Source organism: Prosopis cineraria, unplaced genomic scaffold, assembly GCF_029017545.1.
Source record: "Prosopis cineraria cultivar Desert tree isolate PC_DT_omini unplaced genomic scaffold, ASM2901754v1 PC698, whole genome shotgun sequence".
NCBI lineage: Eukaryota > Viridiplantae > Streptophyta > Magnoliopsida > Fabales > Fabaceae > Prosopis > Prosopis cineraria.
In genome coordinates, this window is record NW_026556023.1 from 21,862 (window position 1) to 40,897 (window position 19,036).

Below are 19,036 nucleotides of genomic sequence, written 5' to 3' on the forward strand. Positions count from 1 at the left end.
CCGTTCTTCTTTGAACATTAGTTTTCCTTTCTATAGGGTGTTTCGTGGCTCTTAAAGTGTTTTGCTGTCAGAATTTTTCTAACTCTCTCCTAATTTATAAAGGACATCCCTATTTATATATAGTATATGGATAAGAGTTTTTGTCTTTCACTTAAAAGGCCCACAAAAATATCATTAAATTTATCTCATAAATTTAATCCATGATATCATATCTAATTCAAATTTATCTTATAAATTTAAATTATAAAACTGACATGATATTCTCTCATATCATGTTAGTTATTAAATTTAATCTATCATATAAAATTAAATTTAAAAATAACATAATATAATATAATATAATATATATCACACATACATATTATATTATATATATATACATATGAATATATATATATATCTCTGATACACACACACATGAATATATTTATCAAATAAATATTTAAATATATATATATATATATAATTCATTTACCCTATATTATATTCATTGAAGCTAGATATATTCTAGATTCAATAAACTTGAACATTATAGCTCGAGTTGAGCTGTTCTTGTATGCGATCTTGTAGGCCTATATGAAATTGGCAATAGGCTGATTATGCTATTAGCCCACAAGTCACAAGTAGCCTTTAGCAAGACATTACAACTACCCAATTCACATGGGGATTGATGATCTAATGTAACTTATTATAGAACTGTATTCCATCTCTTTTGTCACGCGATATTTCGGTCAAGTATGAGACATGAAATTGTCATTCTCCTTTACCTGACCATCACTTTCTCAATCTCTGAGTGGACTGACAGTAGCAATGGACAAAACCCTTTTCATTATAGTATAGCCATACATTTTCTCAATCTTACTCATTAAGGGGCCCAGTAATATCTCTCACTTAATGTGAGGGATAAATTCCATCTTGACTACTCATATTTCTCTGCATGAATATCACTAAACTCATTCAAAGCCTTTATGATCACCCGGTCAAAGGTAACTTTTGACTAGGTCAAAGTTTAATGGTCATCATGTAGGAATCCATGATAATCTCAGGTCAAAAGGCTTAGTGATATATTTACATATGAGATAAGCTTATGACTTGTACTATTTAGCTTTCTCATAGTAGGTCGGTCCAGCACCTTGTACTCTTTCAAGTGCCTATGACTTTAATTTGTATCTCTATAATTAATCAAAACCATACCAGTCTTGTTTCATCTATGATCCCTCAAAGATAACCAACCAGGGACATTTAGGACAATCACTATAGTTTGTCTAAGGATACAATTATCATATTGAATATACAACTGATATGATAACAAAAGAGAAATTTATTAAATAACAATGTACATAGTACAATGATTAGCCCTAGGGTACAATTTCTAACAGTTAGTGTCGTAGAAAGAAACAATACATGGAAAATAGTTGACTTACCTCTTAGGAAGAAAGGTATAGGATGTAAGTGGGTTTTCAAGAAAAAATATAACGCTGATGGCATTTTAAATAAACTAAAGACTAGATTAATAGCAAAATATTTTAGTCAAAGAGAAGGAATAGATTATTCAGAAACTTTCTATCCAGTTGTTAAAATGACCACTATCCATTTTGTTTTAGCTTTAGCTATTAAATATAATTAGAATCTTTTTCAAATAGATGTTGATAATGCCTTTCTACAGGGAGATTTAAATGAGGAGGTATATATGAAAATACCTCTAGGATTTAGTAGCCAAGGGGAGAAAAAGGTTTGTAAGCTTGTAAAATCATTATATGGCCTAAAGTAGGCTGCCAGGTAGTAGAATGTTAAGCTTTATGATGCATTAATAGCTGGTGGTTTTGTACAAAGCAAGTTTGATTACTCTTTATTTACTAAACAATGTGAAAATGAATTTATTGTTGTGTTAGCTTATGTAGATGATCTTGTTATAATAGGAAATAGTGTGGATGGAATGGAGACAACTAAGAGTTATCTACACAAGCATTTTAAAATGAAAGACCTAGGATTATTAAAATACTTTCTCAAGATTGAAATAGCAAAGTCAAGTAAGGGAATTGTCCTTAATTAGCGAAAGTACACACTGGACTTAATAGGCACTATAGGTTTAAGAGCCTCCAAACTTAGAAACGTCCTAATGAACCCTAGTTTAAGGTTATTTAGTAAACACAGAAAGGGGGAGAAAGATGATTTAATAGAAAATCCTACTATATATAGACATCTAATAGGAAAAATTTTATATCTTACTACTACTAGACCTAATATTAGTTACATAGTTTAGGTGTTGAGTCAATTTATGGGAAATCCCAAAAAATCTCACTTAAGAGTTGCCTTGAACACTATTAAGTATTTAAAGAAAAATCTTAGGCAAGGCTTATTTTTTCCCTCTACAGGAGACATAAAATTAGAAGGTTTTTATTATTCAGATTAGGCTACATGTCTTGAATCGTGAAAATCTGTTACTGGGTTCTTGGTTAAAGTAGGAGGAGCTCTAATTTCATGGAGTCTAAAAAGCAAAGCATGAATTTGAGGTCTTTTGCTGAGGCAAAATATCGAGCCATAGGTAGTATAGTTTCTGAATTAGTTTGGCTAAATGGATTGCTCACATATTTACATATCTTTAATCCTTGTGCATTGTGACAGTAAGGCTGTCATTTAAATAGCCTCAAATCCAGCCTATCATGAGAGGACAAAACATATTAAGATAGATTGTCATTTTGTATGAGAGAAAGTACAAGATAGGTTGATCACTCTTAGACACGTCAAAACCAAGGAACAAAAGCTGATATTTTGACTAAATCTCTTGGGAAAAATACTCATGAGTGATTGTTATCCAAGTTAGGTACCTTAAATATTTTTGGGTCCCATTTGAGGGGGATTGTTGAGAATTAGTATTGGGTCAAGATGAGAATTAGTTTGAGCTTGCTTGGGCCTGCGTGCCTTTTATTTCTTTTCAGCCTGCATGCTCTTGTCGGCTTTCCTATATATATTTGGCTCCTTGCTTGGTTCTATATTGTATGAAAATATAAGCCTAAAGAGGCTCGAGAAATATAATTTTGTATTACTCAAAATCTTTGTGTTCTCATCAACCCCCTTTTGGATAGGAAGGCACAACAGAAGATTATAATTTTAAAGTCTTTATCCTGATATGGATTGAACAAACTTGTTTAAGTCAAGGTGGACAGAAGAGTTACCTTTTTAATTCTTTAAAGTTGGCGCACATTTGAATTTTAGGAGCTGACAACGTAAATCTGCTCCCTCTACTGGTATCCATATGAATAGCTCTCTAACTCAAACAGCGTGCTAGCGCTCTCAGCATCTGTTCTTCTTTAAACATTAATTTTTCTTTCTATAGGGTGTTTCGTGGCTCTCAAAGTGTTTTTGCCATTAGAAATTTTCTAACTCTCTCTCTCTCCTTTCATAAGAACGTCCCTATCTATATATAGTATATAAGTAAGGGTTTTTGTTTTTCCACTTAAAAGCTCACGAAAATTTAATTAAATTTATCTCATAAATTTAATCCATAATATTATATATAATTCAAATTTATCCTATAAATTTAAATTATAAAACTGACATGATATTCTCTCTTATCATATTAGTTATTAAATTTAATCTATCATATAAAATTAAATTTAAAACTAACATAAGATAAGATAAGATAATATAATATAATGTAATATATATCATATATACATATTATATTTTATATATATATATTTATACACATATATATTTTGAAAATATATATATATATTATCTATATTTAATTTTATATATCATATACATATATCATATATATATAATTATATTTTGAATTTTATATTTCATATAAATATATATATATATATATATTTATCAAATAAATATTTAAATATATATATATATATATATAATTCATTCACCCTATATTATATTTGTTGAATCTAGACATATTCTAGATTCAACAAACTTGGACATTATAGCTCGAGTTAGGTTGTTCTTGTCTGCGACCCTGTAGGCCCATATGAAATTGCCAGTGGGCTAATAACGCTATGAGCCCACAAGTTACAAGTGGCCTCTAACAAGACATTGTAACTACCCAATTCACATGGGGATCGATAATCCAATGTAACTTATCATGCAACCATATCACATCCCTTTTGTCACGCGATATTTCGATCAAGTATGAGACATGAAATTGTCATTCTCCTTTACCTGACCATTACTTTCTCAATCTCTGAATAGACTGATATTAGCAATGGAAAAACCCTTTCTATTGTAGTATGACCATACATTTTCTCAGTCTTACTCATCGAAAGCCCAGTAATATCTCTCACTTAATATGAGGGATAAATTTTATCTTGACCACTCATATTCCTCTGCATGAGTAGCACTAAACTCAATCATAGCCTTTACGATCACTTGGTCAAAGGTGACTTTTGACTAGATCAAAGTTCAGTGGTCATCATGTAGGAATTCATGATGATCTCAGGTCAAAGGGCTTAGTAATATAGTTACATATGAGATAAGCTGATGACTTGTACCATGTAGCTTTCTTATAGTGGGTTGGTCCAGCGCCTTGTACTCTTTCAAGTACCTATAACTTTAATTTATATCTCTATAATTAATCAAAATCATACCAGTCTTGTTTCATCTATGATCCCTTAAAGACAACCGACCAAGGACATTTAGGACAATCACTATAATTTGTCCAGGGATATAATTATCATATTGAACATGTAATTGTTATGATAACAAAAGAAAAATTCATTAAATAATAATGTGTATAGTACAATGATTGGCCCTAGGGCACAATTTTCAACACTCCCTCCCAATCTTCACTAATGCCATTATTGACTTGTTTTGCACATGAGAAAATCATGCATAATATAATGATTGGCCCTAGGGCGCAATTTTCAATACCCCTTCCCAATCTCCACTAATGTCCTTATTGACTTGTTTTGCATATGACAATGATTGGCCCTACGGCATAATTTCCAACACCCCTTTCCCAATCTCCACTAATGCCCTTATTAACTTGTTTTGCATGTGACAAAATCATGCATCTTAAATGATTTTTTACCATATGCTTCTTAGTAGGTGCCATGCAAACTTATTTTCTTATATAATCATTGAAAATCTTATCTTTTTTAGTTAATTATATGACCATACATTCATTTCAATATTTTCATCTCAATGCCCAAAATTGATGCCCTTGTCCTTTCAATGTTTAAAAATTTATCACCATATAACATTGCTAGTTTTATTATAGTTGGTAAAACTTTCATTAAAGTTTAAAAGGAGCTTTTCAATTGTTAAAAACTCTTGATGCCTTCCTCCATTTTAACTATCCAACTTGTTTCTTATGCATAACATTTCAATTAATTTAATTGTCTTTTTGTAATATTAATCCCATATACTTATGAGAAAATTAAACGCTTCATGTGTAGGTAACACTCACATATTTGTGACTGTCTGGATTTATATTTATAACTTATTTTTAACAAAATATTTTAAAACATTTCTGTCGATCTTTTGGGATCTAAGTTTGTTTTCTTTTATAAATTATGTCCTAAAGTATGAAAGCCCAAACAGGGTACTCGACTTCTACTGAGCATAGCATTCATCGTGACTTTCTGGGCATACTGCTGCAGCTCTTTCACATATATATATATATATATATATATATGGGCTTGGAATTTTCATTAGTATCTGAAGGTTGTTCTATTTGGATTCGTAAGATTAAAAGTGAAAGGAAAACATCATTCGTTCGATTAAAAGGAAATGGGAAAAACCTGGAGAGATCTTGGATCTTCAATTTTCTTTAACACATGTGGACTTTTCTTCTCAAATAGAGACCGTCTAGTGGTGGATATTATAAGTTTCAATCCTTGTTTCTCTTATAAAAATTTTCAGTTTTTTCTTTGCACATAGTTAATGAGGTATACAGATTTAGAAAATGACACTTTGTAAAGGCATTAATGGTAATTGAAAACCTCGAATAACTGAAATGTCATGAAAGAATTATACTATTTTTATGTAATTAAAAATAAATAATTTTTAAAATAGCCAATGGAATGTAATTCTTAAATTTAAGTAAAGTTAACTGTGAATTTAAATAATATTATTACTATATCAATGGAAAGTTAATTATAAATAAATGAAAAATTTTATGAAGTTATATATTATCACTTATGAATTTAAAGATAATTACTTGCGAATTTTAGAAAAGTCACTAATAAATTTGTGAAAATTCAATTGTAAATGATAGAAAATCTCATGATTATCTATGATTTAGGGGCGGTTGTGATTTTAGACATGTAACTTGTGAATATAAAGAACATTATTTATGAATGGATATTGATAGTCTTAATTGTGAATCAATAATTTAGGGACCTTTTTATGTTTCTGAATATCTATTTACAATTAAATTTTATAAATTCACAATTAATTTTCTTTAAATTCACGTGTAACCTTTTATTAGTTATTTTAATAATTAAAAATATTTTAATTATAAATAAAGATTATAGTCCTTCTTTGACATTTCAATATTTTGAGATTTTCAATTGTTATTAATATCATTGTCAGCTTCATATAATTGCCATTTTCCCTTATAGATTTCCTAACTTATTATTTACCTGGCCAAAGGTCAAGTTGTTTTCCACATAATGATATTGCCTTTTATCTAAAGGGGTAAAAAATGAAAAGCTTATTTGGAGGGGCACCTCTAAAGCTGGACGTTGGTGAAGTCGTTTGGAGTGTGATGTATCTGAGCTTTTCTTTTCTTTTTTTTTTTTAATTAAATCCACTCGCATTATTAAAATCATCACTTTAAAACTCAATTCTTATAACTCCACCATCCCCAAATGCACCAACAAAATACAGCCTGATTAAGTCAAGACCCAAATTTCATTTTCATGACCTTTTTTATCTTTAAAATTACATTCTTACCTTTACACCTTTTAACTTTAAAATCATATTATAAGTCGTTATGACTCTCTCAATGAGTATTTTAAAAGAAATGACGCATATAAAAAATATTCTATTAGTATAAATTTTTGGAGGAAAAGTACTTTGATAATTTATTTATAACACTCATTAAATCAGTAAATTTAGTCTACTTATTGGATTCCAATCCTTATTATTTTTTATTTTTGGTTAAAAAGAAAACATAAACACGGGAATAACAAAAAACTATGAACATGCCCGAGTCAGGGAACATGTTTGTCTTATAAATAGCGTTGGGCATCTAGGAGTTTCCTTAGAACCAAAGAGTAAAGGCATGAAAGCAATGGCAGATTACGAGTTGGTGTGGTTTCGGACGCCATGAGATTCATGAAGTTTGGTCATTCTCTGAAACCACACGGACTCGTAACCTACCACTTCTTTAAATTTTCATTATCTCTCTCATCGCAGCTCTAGAATAGCCAGGAGGACGAAGCCATAGCTTCTTCTGGTGAACTATGGGCGGAAGATGAACTAGCTATCTGTGGGCATCGAGATCAAAGGTGGCGGATCTAAGGGTTGGTCCACGGTCGATCCGATAGTGGAGTTTTCGGTGGTTTTAACTGCTTAGGGCTTCAATTTCGTAGATTGAGCTGCTCTCAATGACTCTGAATTGATTAATCAAGTTTTGCTGTTGTTGATTGGTGGCTTTTATTCAATGAATCTGGTAATTGATACATATACACGCGATAATGGTAATGGATATGTTTAGATATATATATGTATTATGTATGTATGCAAGCCCTAGGAATATAAAGCATTTACTTGGTTCCTTCAAAACATTACGCACTTGAATGTGTAATTATAAATTGTGACTTCAAATTGAAAAATTTTGTTAGGTGCACTTCTTCCTTTAATCCCACATAATCCATGTTTAATTTCCACCTTCTACGTCATAAGCTACACCCACAATCCATTTGAGGCACTGCTTATTTTATGTCATACACGGCCCTAGGGTCATGATGACAGCACCAAGAATGATATTAATTTGAAGCTAGGCAATAATACACACAATATATACAGAGAGAGAGAGAGAGAGAGAGAGAGCCAGTTGATGGTTTCGTAAGGACATGATATTGTAATCATCATTTTGAACAAAGGTACAATGATGCTATTATATAGTAAATGGGTGTAGCTATGGTTTTACGAGGTTAGTTGGCATATATGGGTGGTCGTTGTTACAGTGATGCTATTTATAACTGCAAGACCGAATGATGATGGTACAGGAAAATCAGTAAATTAGAGAAGGAGATGCCAGGTGGTTATTTTGAGTTGGTGTTATCATGACTTGGTCCGACTGATACAGAGCTGCCAATCAGCATGCTCCATTAATGGAGAACTATTTTTCTCCCTCTCAACCTTTTCGTTTGAGGTATTTTCATGGGAATATTGCCATAAAATCTCTTAAACGTTTTGAAGGAAATTGTTTTGAGGGAACAAGATCAATTTAAGGACCGAATGTACTCCAAACTTATCACATTACACCCTCAGCCTATCACCTTACACACCATAAATGTCAAATTTCATAAAAATATAACCTACTATTTGAAAATGACGGTTTACAAGAAAATAATAATATGGACAACAAATTATTCAACCACAAACATAAAAATTACATTACATTTTCAAAGGCTAACATGTAACTTTACTATACAAAGTCATAGGATTGATGTGCAAAGTAAACAAGCTTGGTGTGCGAAATCATAAGCTTGAGGTACAAGGTAATAGATTTGGAGTATAAAGTCAAAGGCTTAATGTGCAAGGTAATAGGGCTTGTTGCACAAGATGCAAGATGATATATGCTTAGGGTGTGAGGCCATAAGCTTAAAGTGCAAGGCCCTAAGCTTGGTATGTAAGTAATAGAACTTAGTGAACAAGATGCGAGGTAATAAAGTTTAAAATGTAAGGCCAAAAGTTTGAGATGTAAGGTCATGAGCTTGGTGTACAAAGTCATCCGCTTGGAGTGCATTTGGTCATTAAATTAATCTTGGTCTGTCAAAACAATTTCCCTCTCAAGGAAGGATTTTATGACAATTTTTCATTTTCTTTTTTTTTCCATAGTTATGCCACCTCATTCTGAAAAAGTCAATAGCCAAAATAATTATCCTTAAAAAATAACAGGATCCCCATCTTTTTTCTCATCCATGGATTCCTAGACTTTTTACTGTTTACCAAAAAATTACCAGAACAATTTTTTTTTTCCCAAGATGGAACCATCATCTACATTAGAAAACATGTTTCAAACCATTGACATTATTCAAAAATTTTACCCTTGAATATATCCCAAGCAAATAAAGCTTTAAACATACATTCTAATCCATATTCAAATGTTCAAATCCTCATACACACGTAAACTTGTTTTCATCCACAGTCAATTTCAAAATGGGAGATTTTTGTGAATGAGCAGCTACTTTGAAGTTCCCATTAAGCAAAATTAATCTATTTTCGGTCAAACTAACAGTAAGAATTGACGCTTGTAAATGGATGCTCATTTTCTACATGACATTGACATATCATTTCAATCCTAGATGCACATAATACCAACTTGCCTCCCACTATAAATAAGAACCTCAAAACTCACTTTCAACACGGACGTTGTTACTCTTGAGATTGTTGTTCATCAATAAGTCATCGCTACTCCTAATAATGCCTTCTTGAGCTCAGAAGAATGATATTAAGCATTGATTATTTATGTTTTCTATCTTACTGTAAATTTCTGATCCACTCACGCTTCTATCGAAGACTTTTGGAAGATACCCACCATGCAATCCCAACAAAGACATAGACACTGTAATCAAGGTACTAGACACTGGATTGGTTATAAAATCAGTCAACACACTGATTCAAGGATTAATGGTAAAAAATGTAGTTGAATCATGATCAAAACTAGTTGTAAACAAAACATTTATTAAACTGGTCAAAGTGATAGTGTAACGGCTTATTGGTTCAGCTGAATAGGTTAACCTAAGTTTCCATACTCAGCACCATATATCTCACCTTGAATGAACTGTACAGAGGTTGGATGATGAAGAATTGACCATTATTCGTCACGATGAGAATGACGGCCACATTTTGGCCTCCTTGTAGAGTGTTCGTCTCTTTCTTTCCTTTTCCGAGAGTGTTCCCTCCTTTCATCAGATCTCCTGGAATGACGCTCCTTGTCAGAGAAACTCCTACAATAGTAATGCCCATCTCTCTCCTCTCTCCTTTCCACATAGCTCCTTTGATGAGCATAGTCCTCTCGGTGAATTGAATTACCCTTACAATTCCCATCAGCAAGAGATTTGATGGCACCTTCGATCCTATTATTTGAACTCCTTCTACGAGAGCCTTCTTCCCTGTCTAGATCACCCTTTTTAATTCCAGGAGGTGATGGGATCTTCAATCATACAAGACATGAAAGAAATTAATCGAGGAAGTTACAATTTGGATATTTTGGTTTGAAAACTATATATTGATTGAACAAACTATCGATAACCACTGGTTTTTCAGCAGTAACAGTAAACAGGAAAACAAAATGTGAAAAATAAAAATACTAGTAGACAAATGATAATGCTGGGTCAAATATTTATCCATTTGGGGATCAATATCCTAAAAGATTATATACAAATTGCAAAATAAAATCACCTGAAAGCGTGACATGTATCTTCCTTCAGGAGGTGGTGGAATGCCAAGCCTCTCCAAATCCTTGTATGGTATTGGTCTCCTGGATACATTGAAGAAATGAATTTATAATTTAAATCAATAAAGCCACAAGTCAATCAACAGAATAAAGGCTATAGAGATTAATTTGACCAGAATGATGCTATATCCTACCCAAGTACACACCAATCAAACATTTTAGATTGAGAACAAATATTCTTAATTGTTTCGAAAATTATTGGTTCAATCAAAAGTGAGGTATTTTTGAATAAGAATCCCTATAAAATAAAGCCAAGATTCACAATATCCGAGTTTTCTTGTACCATTTAATCACTGTAAGGAGCTTAATCCTTCAATACACAATCCACCTCTAAAAATCATTTTCCTCCCTTCCACCCATTTCATTCTTAGACTTCATCTTTCCATTTGTATTTTTATATTTGAATCACTATGAAGTAGTTCTTTTATTTAACAAGTAAATCTTCTAATTTGACCAATGACTTCAAAACTGGAAATAAACCCAAATAGGGATACAAAATACTTGAAGAGTATATACAGGACCAAAATACTATGAAAAGAAAAAGCCTCGGAATGCACTTATTTGATGCATGTCAATTCCATTATTTCTTATAGACTTGGTGCATGTTTGGGTATCAGTTGTAAAAAATGGCGGAGGGAAAACTTAGTGTCGAAAATACAATTTAGCAAAAGCAACCTACTTGTGTTGAGAAAACTTAAGATTTGAGATGCCAAACCCATTTTAATAAAACCAGCCAAACACGCATTCAGTGTAAACTGGGTTTGCAATACTGGCTATGGCCGTGTGGGCCTCTAAATCCATATCCAAGAACACTTAACAATAAACTGCATGAAATGTCTGAGCTAGTTGAGTATCAAGAGAAATATAAAATAATTGGCTTCAGAAAATTATGATTTCTAGCATTTGTTCCCATAACTAGAGGATAAAAGGAACTTGATTCTATCAATTACAAGAGGAAAAAACTAAAGTTCCACTTGCCTAGCCTATACCTTTTTTTTTTTTCCCTTTGACAGGTGGCATTCAATATATTTTCTGATAAAAAATGAATATTAGAACTATTTAAACATTTCTTACAAAGTTTAACTAAAGTTAAACACTGACTCCTAATTATATAAATGTAGTGTCAGAATGTTTAAGTTACATCAGTGTCATTACTACTTCAATATAACACCATCATGTAATGAGTTACTCAGAGAGAGAGAGAGCTAATTACTAAAAAGGAAAGCTTATATACTTAAGCTTATATATTTAAAGTGCTTGTTTCTAATTAAATCAAGACATGTGTATCTATTATAGATTATTTATTCTATAATAAATTTTTGTTATTAATATTAACAAATTAAAATCCACATGCCTTGATTTGATTGGATGAAAGTATATTAAATATATAAGAGTGAGTATATAAGTCTTGCCCTTACTAAAAAATATGTGTTAATAGTTCATAGCGTGAACTATTGAATCCAAGAGCTTAAACATAAAAAGAACCGAAATGTACAGAGGAGCTCGAAATGGCCTTTCCCTCCCCCAAAACGAAGTTGTCCAGATTCCTTCTTACCACCAAGGCCACCACCTGCAGCAGAGAACATAAAGTAATCAGATGGATCAGTAGTACTGTACAAGCATCAAAGCTTACGGAATGTACTACTTCAACTGACCTAACCTTCTAGGAATCCACCCAGGCATCAACTGCTGTCTGTTGTATAATCAACTAGAATTTCACAATCATCAATAATAGAATGATGAGCATCCTGCATATGAAGAAAATTAAAATCCCTGATATTAACATTCCTAAAACAACAAGAAGCCTTTCCCACTAGGTGGGATTGGCTATATGGATTGCAACATGGCATTGTGCTCTATCATCAACCAAACTTTTAGAAATATTATTAACTAAGAGATCTCAATCAACTTTTATAAGTGTTCTTTTTTGTCTTCATCTACCCCTCTTTACAGGGTAGAAGAATGATTTAGAGGTACTTGATATATGGCTATCCAATCAGCTACTTTGTGTCACTTATTTACTGGCCCAGGTTGACCAAAGCTATTAAAGCTGCAGGTCAAGATTGAGGTTATAATAAATATATAATTATAAACACAAACTTCAGGAATCAATAGTTCAGTATGATGCTGCATTGCCTAAAAATATTCACCACATATTACATGTTTCAAATTAATTAAGCAGCAACAAAGGAAGGATAGCCAAAGAAAATGCCACTAGAAGGACTCATGAAGTTGGGGAACAAAGGAGGGGCAGAACCACAGGCATCTTGAGCTACCATTGTTTTTGAGTGAGGATCCCATTGGGTGGTAATTCAAAAGGGAGCACTATTTCTCAGCTAATAGCATAGTAGACGATGAAAAGGTGGATGGTACTATAGTGGGTCTTGAAGGGAAAGCTCTTAACAGGTTTCAATAAGTGGAGCTCGCTCCCCTATCCATCCTAGAGAGAATTTAAGCAGGAGGTACTAAAGCGTTTTCATTGTCACCAAACTGGAGACAACTATGAGCAGCTGGCTGCCCTGAAGCAAATGGGTTCTATCAGAGTTCAGGAGCAATTTGAAATGCCCCCTGCACCACTTAATAATATTCAAGAAGAGGTTTTGATGCATATTTTTAAAAATATCTTGAGTGAAGAAATCAAAGCAAAAGTACGGTTGGAAAATCCCAAAACATTGAAACAGTTAATGGATTTTGCCTATCAAGTTGAGGGGCAGAATCTCGCATTAAAGAAGGCAAAAGAAGAAAAGAAGGCTAAAAGCAGCATGAGCATTGGGGTTTTGAAGTGGTTAAGTGTAATATTAATATATTCCATTACAGTTTCCAAATCTACTGGAAGCTCCAAAGAGCCTATACAGCAAATCAAGAAGTTTGAGTTTGTTTATTGAAAAAGGAAGGTCAAAATTGTATCACTGATACAAGTCTCTACATGCACTGCACATCACCCGTGGTTGTCCCAGCCAATATGATACAAGCCCGTAACAGCAACAATTATTAAAGACTTGAGGCTGAAACGTGGGAATAAGAGTAGGGGGTTTCCAGCACCGACACAGTGGGCTAAAGCAGTTACATTTCAGTTGAAGAAATATCGCGTATTTTTCTTTTTTTAGGGCCGGAGGGGTTGGGTAAATAGCTATCTTCTGTAGCATGATTTGCACACTGCTTTTATGCTTTCCTTGCTTTTAGTATTCAATTTTATAAATTGCATTTTAATTTTATTTAATGTTATAAAAGGAGTCTACGAAGTGTACAAAGCATTAGAAAAACTTAACTACTTCGTATCTGAAGCCTAGTCCGCTCCAAGAGGACTTGTTATCAGAGTTAATCGTGTAAAAGATTCATGCACGTTTTCCACTAATGCAATTTCCTTTTTCTTCTTCAATCTCATTTCTTCCATGTGTTGACTTATTTAGGATATTACCACAAAATGAATATGGTTGGAGACAAGCTCTGAAATTGAAATTCTGTTTCTGCTAGAACTACCCAAAAAAACATTGATAAAGCAGTACATATTTCAGATTAAAGTAAACATTCATTGATTGCTCAATTTTGATAAGATGTAACAAGTTAAAGTACCTCATAAGCACGCGCATCTCACTTTCAGTTTCATACTCAACAAAAGCATAGCCACGGGAGGCTCCAGTTACTACAATGAAAGCCAGGAAATTTAAGAAGGTAAAATTCCAATGCCTTGACAATAGAATTTCTAAAAGAGTGATCACAACCTACATATTCCAAATACAAATGCATAAAACAAATAAACAATTGTGGGAGTTTGAAACAAAAGTTTGACTAAACAAGATGCTGCAAATAAATAAACCACTGATCAAGCATAAATCATTCGATAACTGAACATCAGAGTAAGAAGCAGCCTTCTCCACCATCTTTGCTAACTAATCAACTTCATTTGAAGAAAGGGAAAGACAAGCACACATCAAAAGCTCCCACTCATGTATGATAATTGAAAATTCGCATGCACTAATTTTATCCACAGTAGTTTATGTTAATTTCAAAATAATTATCTCCTTAGAGACTTTACATATTAACTAGTTCTCAAATGGCATAGCAATGATAAAAGATGTCCTCAAATCTGAAATGCTATTTTCTAAAATCACAATAATTTATTACAAAATATTGACAACCAAAGAGGGTCTAAAATAGTTATAAAATATTACCAATATCCCTAACCAAGCGTAGTTCTTCACCCGACCATACTTGCTCATAACCTGAAAGGCCAAAATCATATATTCCCTTCAGATGAAGAAATTGTATTAGACAGAAAAAATGTTGAGGATAATCAATCTGCAACTAAGAAAATAAAAAACACAAATGCAAACATCCTAATGCTAAATACATAACCTGATTTGCATTTATAAGGTAACTTGCCTGAATGAAACTTCTAGGGAAATATTTTAAATATATATATATATATATAAGGCTCAACTTTTTATGACAAAAAAAGAAAACCATAAAAACCAAACAAAGCAAACAAACCCAGGGAGGGGCTGAGTTGTTTAAAAAACAAAGACAGAAAATGTCCAATACTTATTCTGGCATGTACGCATATATTAAGTCATCTTTACAATCATACTTATGACAGGAAAACCAAAATTCACTAGTAGATGTACATCGGAGGAACTATTATTAATCAAACAAAAAGGAAAAGCACCAGTATATGAGATGTACTGCTAAGAGATTAACCCATGTATAATGCATCAGTCGTTTGTGAGACTTTCAAACGAGAAACTAGTTGTGGAAATAATTTGACTTGCTCAAGATAGCACATTTAACACATTTAGAAGTTTGAACCACAAGATGTTCCAAGAAGGCATGCTAAAAGCCAATTCACCATGACCCAGTAGACTGTACACGTCATGTGAATTCTCAAATGAAGGTATCAATGCATGATTCTGAGCAATGCACATTGGCCATTAAATCTGGTTTGGAAAACATGTAGTGCCAAGGAATTCAAGGCATAGCCCAGGGTGAGAATTAATCAAACTCATTGCCATTGAACTAATACTAACACAGATTCAACCTTAGTCTTTAAGAGTGATATGAATCTAATGAATAAAGCTTTAATCTCACCAAGCCCATTCTGTACCATTTATAAAAAATATTTGAGGAAGCATTACATTGCAAATCTTCTTATTTCTCCATGGGAGCTTGCATTCTAGCTAAGTAGCACAAAGAATTATATAAAATCATTTGGTCCCTTGAAAGTCTCTTTCACTCTTCTAATATTCCCAAATTGATCATCCACTTCCCAGGTAAGAGAAATATTTACCAGTCTCGTTCATTTTCCATTATTAATATGTCATAAAATCTTAATGTCTAAAATTTCTGCAGTCCACAAAGGTCAGTTCCGCAAAGAAACTCATACATTTAAAACATTCAATTGAGTCCATGATGCTCACTCAGGCCCAACGCACATCCTGGTTCATCAGAGAGATAACTCTTATCATAGAATGTGAGAGTGATGCCATGCTTGAAGTGAATATTTTGTCTTGTATTACTGCTTTAGAAGGAACAACCAACGTCTTGATAATGCACAATCTAGTTGCAATAATTTTCGTTTTATTTCTATCAATATAGATATCTATAAAAATTATAAGAAAACACACTAATGCACGGAGTCGCTCTAGTTATCTTAATTTGAATGAACATATTAATTTCTGTTCGAAACTAAAAGAAACAAAAAATCGAACGTCTTCAGAATTAGTAGTTGGCGATGACCATTTTCAAGGGGGGCACAAACAGAGCAGAATGTTTACTTTGCGAAGGTTTTCTTCTGTGGTGAGGCGAGAGAGGCGGCCTACGAAGACAGTGCAATATGGGTCGCCCGTGGCCTTGGGATCGCCAAATGGGTCGTCTGCAAAAACGAATTAGGAAGATGATAAGGAAAATTGGAGGAGAAAATTCAGAAGAAGAAAGGGGAAGATAGATAATACAGAGGCCAGCAGAGGAACAGAGAAGAGCTCGATAAACAGCATTATCGTGAGGAAGAATATCTGTCCCGTCTATGCTGCCAGCTTGAATGGGATGGTATGAGTCTGCATAGAATACTGAGCTTATGTTGTTGCCACCACCCATTCTTCTCTTGTCAACTTCCATCAATCTTTTCTCCCCACCGCAGTATCGGAGAAGAGAACTTCTGAAATACAAATCCTGAGAGCCGCCGGTGAATTTTGATTTAGGAGGAGCCTTAGATTTCTTGTTACCCCTCCCGGACTTGGGAAAAATAACAATCAATCAATCAATTCATCCATTTCATGCGACTAAGAGGAACGCAATACCAAAAATTGGCATGAGCGGCCTGGTCACTTTGAGAATTCGAACAAATGCCTCGGGAGATAGACATTCCAGGAAATTGGAAGGAATAAAAACTTCCATTTAAGAAACAAGTTTATATTGATCTTTATCGATAAATAATTTTGTTGTCAGTTTTTTAGATGTGATTATTCTTATTTTAAATTAACAATTTTTTTTCTAAAATTTATATCATTTGATGATGCCATGTAATGGCTAAAAACACGTAAAGTGCATGGCTAATTCAATAATTAAAATTTTATTAGGAAATTGAAATAGGCCATGGTAAAAGATCTTCTTTTTAAAAAGATTCAATTTAAAATTATAATATGTCCAAGATCCAATAATGAAATGATTTCAAAGGTTTTCTTTAATTTTTTTTGTGTCAAACAAACAATTTGAAATGCTTCAACTTTTTTAAAATCGATCTAAGTCAAAAAACAATAATTTGAAGCACTTCTTTTTATTATTTTGGAAGCCCAAGGACTCAATCGTATGAATATATAAAATACAAGAATTCTAGCAGGAAAAGGAGGGAAACAAATACTCCATTTCAAATGAGCAAACATAATTTCATACTCAATCTCATAGATACATGTAGAATTATGTGGAAAGCAATATGTCCTCCCTAACGTTACGATTTATACCACATTTGGTAATTAGAAGTCCTCAAGACTTCTAACTTACCATTCGGCCACTAATTCGCTCTTTTTGCATGGTGGGGCCCTCTTTCATAAATTCACATATAACCAAATTCCTCATACTTATCAATACAGACTATACAATCATGTACTTGCACTAGCATCTTAACCCCTCTTTTCATAGTTTGTATATCATTTCACACATTTACACACTTCATGGCTAAAACCCACACATGAATGCACAAGTGCATCAAACGCTATATGTAAATGCATCTATGGCAACTTATAAACATTACTATATTTACAACAAAATAATTTCATTACACAAACTCAAGAGGCTATATAGTGAATATCCTTCCACTAGCCTCAATCTTTCCCTTAGTTGCTTCCAGTCATAAGTATTGTAAAATAGTAACCATCAGGTGAGATAAATATCTCAATAACCAAAATAATTCAAAATTATCTATTAACAGGAATAACTATAACAATAAACAAAACTATTATATCATTATTCTCATTCATATATTCACATATACACATCCATTTTTCTTTTAAATAAATTAATTTTTACACTCTCACATGATCATCCTATCTATCCAATCCTCCATATCCCCTAACTAAACCCATAAGCTCCACTGGATGAATCGTGTATATTGATTTGAGCACATCTTTAGTAGTAGTATCACCCAGTCGAAGGTATTATGTGTCCCACCTATGAACTATAGATTCCCTTATATATCCCCCTCCCCCTCAGGATGGTTTGATTGGTTAGCAGTTTGGAATATTTTTGTATTTGTTTTGACGTTATTATCATCAATTAGATTTATCTAAAAGTTAAAGGGGATTGTACAATTTTTTTTATAATACCATATTTAAAGGAACAAAAATTAAACTACAAATTAAGTCATGAAGGACTATTCCTGCACACATTTAGGGAATATCATATATATATATATATATATATATATTTACATATAGTCAAATTATATCGGGTCAACTTGTGGGTTTTCTAGGCATTCCTAACAAGTATGGGAGAAGGGGATTTTGTACTTACATTAAAAATATACCAGAGTATCCCCTAACATAATACACACAAAAAAAAATCCCATATATACATTTTTAAAATATCTAATTATGCCCATTGGGCATGTTTAGAGGTATCATCCTCATTGAAGTGAGCTACATATAAAAAGGTGACGGCAGCAAAGACATCAACGTAGATGGCTGTTGCATGAATGGTGGTGGCTGTTGCATAAATAGTGGAGGCCATGGCACAAAGGTGGTGTTCTAACATTCTAGAGAATTTAATAACCCTAATTAGCTAATAAATGAGATTAATTAAGTAAATTATGCGATGTGTGGGTTACAGAGAGTTAACAAATGTTTGGGGTTGTAATTTTAGTTCTAGGATATTGAGTTCGAAGTGAAGTCGGGTTAC

At 32.8% G+C, this 19,036-nt stretch overlaps 1 pseudogene; it reads right to left on the reverse strand.

Annotated features, from left to right (window-relative positions):
- Positions 1 to 9,882: 9,882 nt before the first annotated feature.
- Positions 9,883 to 17,023, reverse strand: LOC129298067 (U11/U12 small nuclear ribonucleoprotein 35 kDa protein-like; annotated as a pseudogene).
- Positions 17,024 to 19,036: the final 2,013 nt, after the last annotated feature.